The sequence below is a fragment of the Uloborus diversus genome, chromosome 5 (genome assembly GCF_026930045.1).
Source record: "Uloborus diversus isolate 005 chromosome 5, Udiv.v.3.1, whole genome shotgun sequence".
Taxonomy (NCBI): Eukaryota; Metazoa; Arthropoda; class Arachnida; order Araneae; family Uloboridae; genus Uloborus; species Uloborus diversus.
Window position 1 is genome coordinate 128,307,702 of NC_072735.1, and position 8,707 is coordinate 128,316,408.

Here is an 8,707-nt window from a genome sequence, read left to right on the forward strand (position 1 = left end):
TTGAACCTCATTTGAAAGTAAAAATCATCTGTTGTGAACAAAACTGAGGCATATTTTGTCAGTTAGCATTAAATCCTTCAATATTCACAGTAATATCTCTTTTCATCGCTAAAATTTCCTCTCGTGGCAGTTTTTGTTGCTATTGTTATTTCAGAAACCAAAATCTCATAGTGTACTATGTACTTCCGTGAAACTTGGCAATGTTTCGTCCAATACTTCATTCGCTAGAGGGCTCTGAGCACCTAAAGTTATTTTACAACCGCCCGATATGTAAAGCTAAAAATATAGTAGAGAAAATTTAATGCTACAATTTCATTCGCCAACACGAAATATTTCATCACTCCGTTGGACATCAATGGAGTTGAAATGTTTTAGCGTTCTTTTGACTGGAAATGTTTAGCTTAACTCAGTCGATAAAATTAAACCAATACTAACCTATAATCTCTAATAAGTTGTTACTCCAATGGAATTGTGAAGACCTTGTCACATTCACATGTCATTGAAGAAAGTGACAGGTCTTTGCGGAACCTTTCTCTCAGTTCTAGAAGAAATTTACTTACTCGCTCCTTGCATTATTAAAATTGGAGTTTCTTGATTACTGCTATTTAAAGTACCACCATTATTCTTTCAGCGACACCTATCTAGTAATGTTTTAAGTATGTAGTGATGCATGATGTAGTCTATTCCAGTCAAGAACCAACTACTTCTGAAAATAAAAGAATATGATAACACAAGCAATTTTCAAAATTTGATACTCATATTGTAATATTTTTTTGTAAGGGAAAATATTATTTTTGTTAATATTAAATGATAAAGTTCTTGTTTTAAACACTTTAAAATTTTTATTAAGACCTACTAAAATTCAGTTCAGTAATTATTTGTTTCATATTAAGCTTATTTGTATTTTAAATGCTTTGCACAGTTAGTCAAGTGCATGCGGGGCTAAGTGAAACAGTTCATTTCATTTACCAATTCAATCTTTTATCAAATCACTTACTTATTCATTTATTAATTTTTTCATTTCATTCCTTCATTTAAAATTCCCTTATTTATTCATTCATTCACTTATTTTCATTTTTATTTAGTTCTTAATTCTTATTTATTCATTTGATTCATTTTCTTTCCATTTATTCATTCATTCTTTTATTTACTCATTCATTTGATCAAAAATATCTTTACAACAATCGAATAGAAAATATTTCATTAGAAAGTATTTTATTTTTTAATTTGCCTCATAAAAAAAAGGAAGTGAAAAATTCCCCCTTTTTTCAGGTACAAATTTACTGCCAAAAATTAAAAATAATGTTTTAATTAATGTTAATAAAATCAGTAGTAATGTAAAAAATGATTCAAATAGGACACTCATAATATTCCAGTTTATAAAACTTTACTATATCCGTATTAATTTTTCCAGTAAAAGTTTTAAAAGGCTAAAAATTGCTTATTTTGCGAACACTGGTGACATTACGTTTACCAGTTATTTACCATGTCTGCATTGGGGGAAAGTTGATGCCAATTGCGGGGGTGCATTTGTTTCTATAACTTTAAACACATTTCATGATCGCTTATCTTGTTTACCATTCATCAATGAACCTATGCAAGTTTTTAACTATCTTACGGTAATGATTAAAATAAAACATTGTTAGAATGCGTTTTACTTGATCTCATCTTGATGAGCCGTCAAAAAGTTATTTTTTCCCTCCTTCCCAAAAATCTAAATCTTTGATAAATTTCCCAGATTGGTTAAAACTATATTGTTCTCCATTATTTCTTTTACGGCTTGATGAATAAGAAATGAAGCACAGAATTCACAGAAATTCGATTTAATAGTGGACTGTAATGGATGAATTCAGGAGAATTCGCACAAAGAAACTCAAAACACAACTCAAGAATAGTTTCACACTCGGACAAGAACAAAGCACCACTGAACTGGCATAAAGAATATAACCCAATTAATTAGAATGTTGATCAAGGTCAAAGTATTTTTAAGCTGTCACATAAAGAAAAAAAATCAGGGAATTTACGGTAATTATATTCAGATAAAATGATAAATCAGTCGTGGGGGGAAGGGTAGAACAGCGTCATTTTCTTTATTCTTCCTTTTTTTTATTCTCGCTGTATCAAACATACCCCCAGCCTTGAAACCCCAGGGGGGTTCAAAACTCACGAACGGCAAGCACCTGAAAAGAGAAAACAGAAATACAACACCGAAACTGAAATGTAAACTATTGAAAAGGCAGTCTCTAAGAAAAGTCACTGAGTCAGTTCAGAGGTAAAGCACAAAGTTTGGAAATCGGTCTCTTAAGTACACTCTACAACACGCACTCTACTGTCTTTTCCTGGGAAAACATGTTGAATCCTACCTAGACTCCAGCGTAAAGGAGGAAGGTTCTCGTGTTTGACTAACACTAAGTCACCTGGTTGAAAGTCACGTTGTAATTTACAGCACTTAGGTCTCTGTTGTAATCTACACAAGTATTCATTACTCCAACGTCTCCAAAAATGTTGAAGTATCTTTTGCATGTTTCTCCAACGGTCAATATGGCTAATTTTCTCTGTAGTCAAGTCCGTTTCTGGAATGGCACTCATAGATGTTCCAATCAAGAAGTGTCCGGGAGTCAAAGCGTCTAACTCATTCGGATCTGGTGAAACTGGTGTTAACGGGCGTGAAGTTAAACATGCCTCGATTTGCGTAATAAGCGTTAAGAATTCTTCAAACGTTGGTACAACGTTTCCAAGGCATCTCTTTAGATGATACTTGACAGATTTTATTCCTGCTTCCTACAGGCCTCCAAAGTGAGGCGCAGCGGGAGGGTTGAAGATCCATTTGATGCTTTCAGATGACAGATAGCCATGAAGACTATCATTTCGTAACATATCAAACCCCTTTCTCAACTCTTTACTGGCACCCTTGAAATTCGTGCCACAATCACTGTGGATTTCTCCGGGCTTGCCTCGACGTGCTATGAACCTCTTCAAAGTCGCCATGAAGGATTTTGTCGTAAGGTCTCCTACTATTTCTAAATGTACTGCTCTCGTAGAGAAGCAAACAAATAGACAAACGTAACATTTTGTAATTTTCACTCCTCTGCCAGTTCGATTTTTGATATTGAATGGTCCGGCGAAATCTACTCCTACCCGAGAAAATGTTCTGCTTGCAGTAACTCTTGCAACTGGAAGATCAGCCATCATCTGATTCGCAGTTTGAGCGCGAATTCTGCAGCAAATAACACATTGATGAGTGCACTTTCTAATAGCATCTCTAGCACTAAGAATCCAAAATTTTTTCCGTATAACGGAAAGCAATAATTGTGGGCCAGCATGAAGATAAACTTGATGATAGTAGTTGATGATCAAATTTGTGATATGATGACTCTTAGGTAGAATCATGGGATATTTTCTGTCTTCTGATAAGTTTGAATTTTTAAGTCTTCCACCTACGCGCATAATTCCACTTGAATCTAAAAACTGTGTTAAACTTAAAAGCTTACTACTTGATTTTAGAGGTTTCGCAAATTTTAAGCAGTTTAACTCCTCGGAAAATACTGATTGTTGAACGATTTTAAAAATCGCTGATGTACCCATCAAGACTTCCTCTGTTGATAAATGGCTCAGAAGACGATTTTCAGGTGGAGTGGTACAGTTATTTTTGAATCTCAAACACCATGTTACTACTCTGCATGGCCTTAACCACGATGAATATTTTGTAATTAATTCTGGCTCTTGAAATTTTGACACACAAGAACTGTAGCTTTCTTCTCCTCCTTGAGCACAGTTTCACTTAGGCTTGAGTCAATGCCTACCCTTGGTTCTGTAATTTCAATAGGTTGTCTGAGCCATTGAGGTCCTTGCAACCACAATGTACTCCTCAAAAACTCTGATGGTAGCTTTCCTCTCGTTCCACAGTCAGCTGGATTCTCATCTCCAGCTACGAAATTCCAAGAAACACTAAGATTGGCATTTTGAATTTTGGCTACACGATTCGCAACAAATGGTTGCCAGCGACGTGGTTCAGAGTTGATCCATGACAATGCGACACGCGAATCTGTCCAAGCATAGACGTGATCAAAGTTAATTTCAATATGTGAACAAACAACTAGTAAAAGGTTTGATAACAGTAAAGCAGCACAAAGCTCAAGCCGCGGAAGAGATTGGGACTTCAGCGGTGCTACTCTAGTTTTTGCAGCTAAAATATTTACATGCACTTCTTGATCACTTGAAGATTTTACATATATCACTGCACAATAGGCCTTCTCTGATGCGTCACAAAATCCGTGAACTTCTATAAGAGATGGACTGGAACACAAAACAAAACGCGGAATTTGAAAACTTGATAGCTGTGGTAGTTCTAAATAAAATCTTCTCCACTTTCTTCACATTTTTTACCAATAGGTTCATCCCAACCAACATCGTAACCCCATAACTCTTGAATTAAGACCTTGGCGTACACAATCACAGGTGCTAACCATGCCGTAGGATCAAAAATTTTGGCAATCTCAGAAAGAATATTTCTCTTAGTGCATGGCTTCTCTATATTAATGGAATCAGTGAAATGAAACGTATCTGTAGATGGTTGCCACTGAATTCCCAAAACCTTAACTCTTGTGTCACAATTGATCTCTACAGAAGTATTATTTGCTCTAAACCTTTCGGGAATGTCGTCTAAAACATTTGCCACGTTTGAAAGCCATTTTCTCAGCGTAAAACCTCCCTTCAACATCATCTCAAAAACTTGTTTGGCCACGAGTTTGGCTGTTTCTTCACTTTGGGCTCCTGATAGAAGGTCGTCAACGTAAAAATCACGAATAGCAACGTCCGCCGCCAAGGGAAAGTTATCCTTTTCATCTAAAGCTAACTGTTTCATTACTTTTGTAGTTAAAAATTGGGCGCTCGCAGTTCCATATGTAACCGTTACTAATCTGTAAGATTTTGAAGGTTCATATGTATTTTTTCGCCACAAAACTCTTTGCCAGTTCCTATCTTCTGGATGCACTCTAATTTGCCGAAACATTTTCTCTACATCAGCGCAAAAGACTACTTCATACGTTCTAAACCTAAGGAGAATAGGGAAGAGTTCTTGCTGAATTCTTGGCCCTGTCATCAAAAGATCATTCAAAGAAAGGCCTGAGGTTGATTTCGCAGAAGCATCAAAAAGGACTCTTAATTTGGTAGTAGAACTCGATTCTTTTACTACACCATGATGGGGTAAATAATAGGATGAATCACTAAACACCTCATTATTAGGCACCATTCCCATGTGTCCTAAGTTATAGTATTCACTCATAAAGTTCTTGTACTGCTCGTGTACCTCAGGCTTAGATGATAATGATTTTTCCAACGATTTAAATCTGCTAACTGCTGCTTGTCTGGACTCACCTAGCAACTCTGGAGATGAATGGAAGGGTAATTTTACTGTATAAATACCGTTTTTATCTCTCGAAAATGTAGATAAAAAATTATCCTCGCAGTCTCGTTCTGGTTTAGTAAAACTAGAAATTTCAGGCACAGAGTCTAATTTCCAAAAATTAGTTAGCATCTCTTGTGTTTCCAATTGAATATTATTCACTTGAATAGTATGGTTCCGCTTCGCGGGAAGGCTAACACTACCTGAAATAATCCACCCTAAATCAGAGCGAGATGCATACGGCGTATTTTCGCCTCCTTTGACGGTTTCTCCTCTGAACATTGGCATGGAAATGTCTACTCCTAATAGAATATCAATTGGTCCACTTTTGAAAAATGATGGATCTGCTAAAGTGAGATCGCTAAATTGCTCAACAAACTCTTTACTCAAGGTTATGTGTGGTAATTCTCCAATAATTTTGTTAATCACAAACACGGGGGTGGTGAATGATAACTTATTAGTGAAATGTGGGACAAATTTGATTTCTGAAATTCCATTAGTTTTAGCATCTGATGATCCTAGGCACGATATGAGAAACTTAGCTCTTTTTCTAGATAGGCCTAACCTCTGTAAACAATCCTCAATTATGAAACTGGCTTGGCTACCAGGGTCGAGTAACGCTCGACAAAGTTGCAGTTCTTCAGAAGAATCTACTACCTTGATGAGTGCAGTACACAATAAAACTTGCCCATGATAGTTAAAGTCAGAAACACAAGAAGTTATAGGTGCAGAAATATTTTCAAGCATGGATGAATCACAGACCCTGCTTATATCACTGTTTGATACAGCTGATGACTGTGGAACAAAAACCTTAGCCCTGGCTGATAATGTATTGGAATTACTTGCACCTTGATAATTAGCTTCGAAGTTGTTCTCAGACTGATTATAATGAAGCAAGGTGTGATGATTTGTAGCACATTTTTTACATTTATAAACACTCTTACACTGCGATACTCTGTGATTTGAAAGTAAACAATTGAACCACACATTATTTTTCTTCACAAAATTAACATGATCTTGAACACTTAAATTCAAAAATTTATTACACTTAATTCAAGAATGCTTAGCCTTGCAATAAACACAAAGTGAATGGATCTCTGATGTGAATGTTGACACTTTTTGATGAACATTTAGTTTTTTATTGCCCAGTTGTTTACTAGTTTGCAGAGTTCTTGAATGAGATTTTAAAAGTTCTAATAATTCATCAAGTTTTGGAATACTATCTCCTTCCATTGAACGTTCCCACCAACCTCTTGTATCTGTATCTAATTTAAATTGCACAATAAAAATTAAGAGAGTGTCAGAAAAGTTCTCTATTTTGTACTGTAAAGTCTCGAAAGACCGAATACACTCTCTTACACTATCCACCAAACTTAAAATTAGTGAAGAATTTTCCGATTGCAATGAAGGTAAATATAGCAATTTTCTTATTAAAGCACTCATAAGTTCTCTTTTATGCGAAAATCTTTGGGAAAGTAACTCCCACGCAATAGTAAAATTCGCATCAGAAATTGAAAGTGACTGCACAATTTTTAACGCTTCACCTTTTAAGGAACACTTTAAATACTGTAATTTCTGCCCGCCGGATAGTTTCTCATTATTCGAAATCGCAGCGCTAAAAAGGTCACTAAATGACAACCATTCTTCAAGCTTACCACCAAAACACGGCAGAGTTAATTTTGGTAGCTTGATATCAGCTGCCTCAGAACACTTGCTTTCATTTTTTACAACGCTACTGTTCTTAGAAATGGCTCTAGAAACTACAAGAACTAATTCATCAACTATATCACATTGACCTTGTAACTCAGTAATGAAAGAATCAAGTTCCGATTCATTGTACAAATCAAAAATATGATTAAACACAGAAGTAATATCTTAACTAGATTTTTGAATTTTATCTTTGAAAAATTCTAATTCTGTGGAATCTGCATTATCAATATTACTGTAAATTTTCTCTTTCAATTTTGTTAAACTGGCTTTAATTGCAGTTTTTCTCTTTTTCAAAGCCTTGAGATCCATTGTTAATCACAAATTAATGGAACAAACTCACCTACGTTGACGCATAAAAGCTCCGGCTCCGTCGGTCCATAAAATAAATATGATGAATAAGAAATGAAGCACAGAATTCACAAAAATTCGATTTAATAGTGGACTGTAATGGATGAATTCAGGAGAATTCGCACAAAGAAACTCAAAACACAACTCAAGAATAGTTTCACACTCGGACAAGAACAAAGCACCACTGAACTGGCATAAAGAATACAACCCAATTAATTAGAATGTTGATCAAGGTCAAAGTATTTTTAAGCTGTCACATAAAGAAAAAAAAATCAGGGAATTTATGGTAATTATATTGAGATAAAATGATAAATCAGGCTTGGGGGGGGGGGAGAACAGCGTCATTTTCTTTATTCTTCCTTTTTTTTGTTCTCGCTGTATCAAACACGGCTCTTATTGAACTATTCATTACTTTTTCAGAATTACCTTCGTCGAAATCATAATCCTATGACTCCATCTTCCTGCGAAATTCTGTACACCAACATCGAAATTAAATTTCAAAAATGCATGTTGGGATATATTACAGTTTAGAAAGTCTAGCTTATGATGTATGTTATTTATAGCTCAAAATTACAACTTCCTTTAAAATTAGAACCGTAAGCATTTCTTCAGTACTCAACGTTTTATGATTATTATTTATACTTTCTTCCTTTTCAAATATACATTGTAATTACCTGATCTCAACTTCATGAGTTATTTTAGGATTTTTTTCCCTTCCTCAAAATCTTGGATGAATTTCTTGGCTCAATAAATATTATGACCTGAAATATATTTTCTTGAGCAGTTCTTACGCAAAAATTCTTCCCTTTTCCAATTATTCCCTCATTGAAATCACAATTCAATGAATCCAACCTCCTGAGAAATTTTATACACCAACACTGAATTTGGATTTTTAAAAATGCCTGTTGGAATTTATCACAATTCCCAATATCCAACTTATCATGCAATTTATTTACAGCCCAAAATTACGACTTCTGCAAAGGCTAAGGCTTCCTGTAAAATTAAAGCCGTGTGAACATTTCTTCTGCATATATTTTTTTAGACTTCTGATTCTTGTTGATATTCTGAGCAATTTTTGTGGGATTCGTTCAGTCGATACTGGAGAAAAGGACGTCACTTTCATAACTGCGCGCGCATTTTTCATCGCGTTCAAAGTCGCTAATAGCTATTTTTCAGGAAACTTGATCTCACCTTGATTGACTCACCATGATTTTACTTGATTCACTTTTTCTTTGTTGCCTCTTG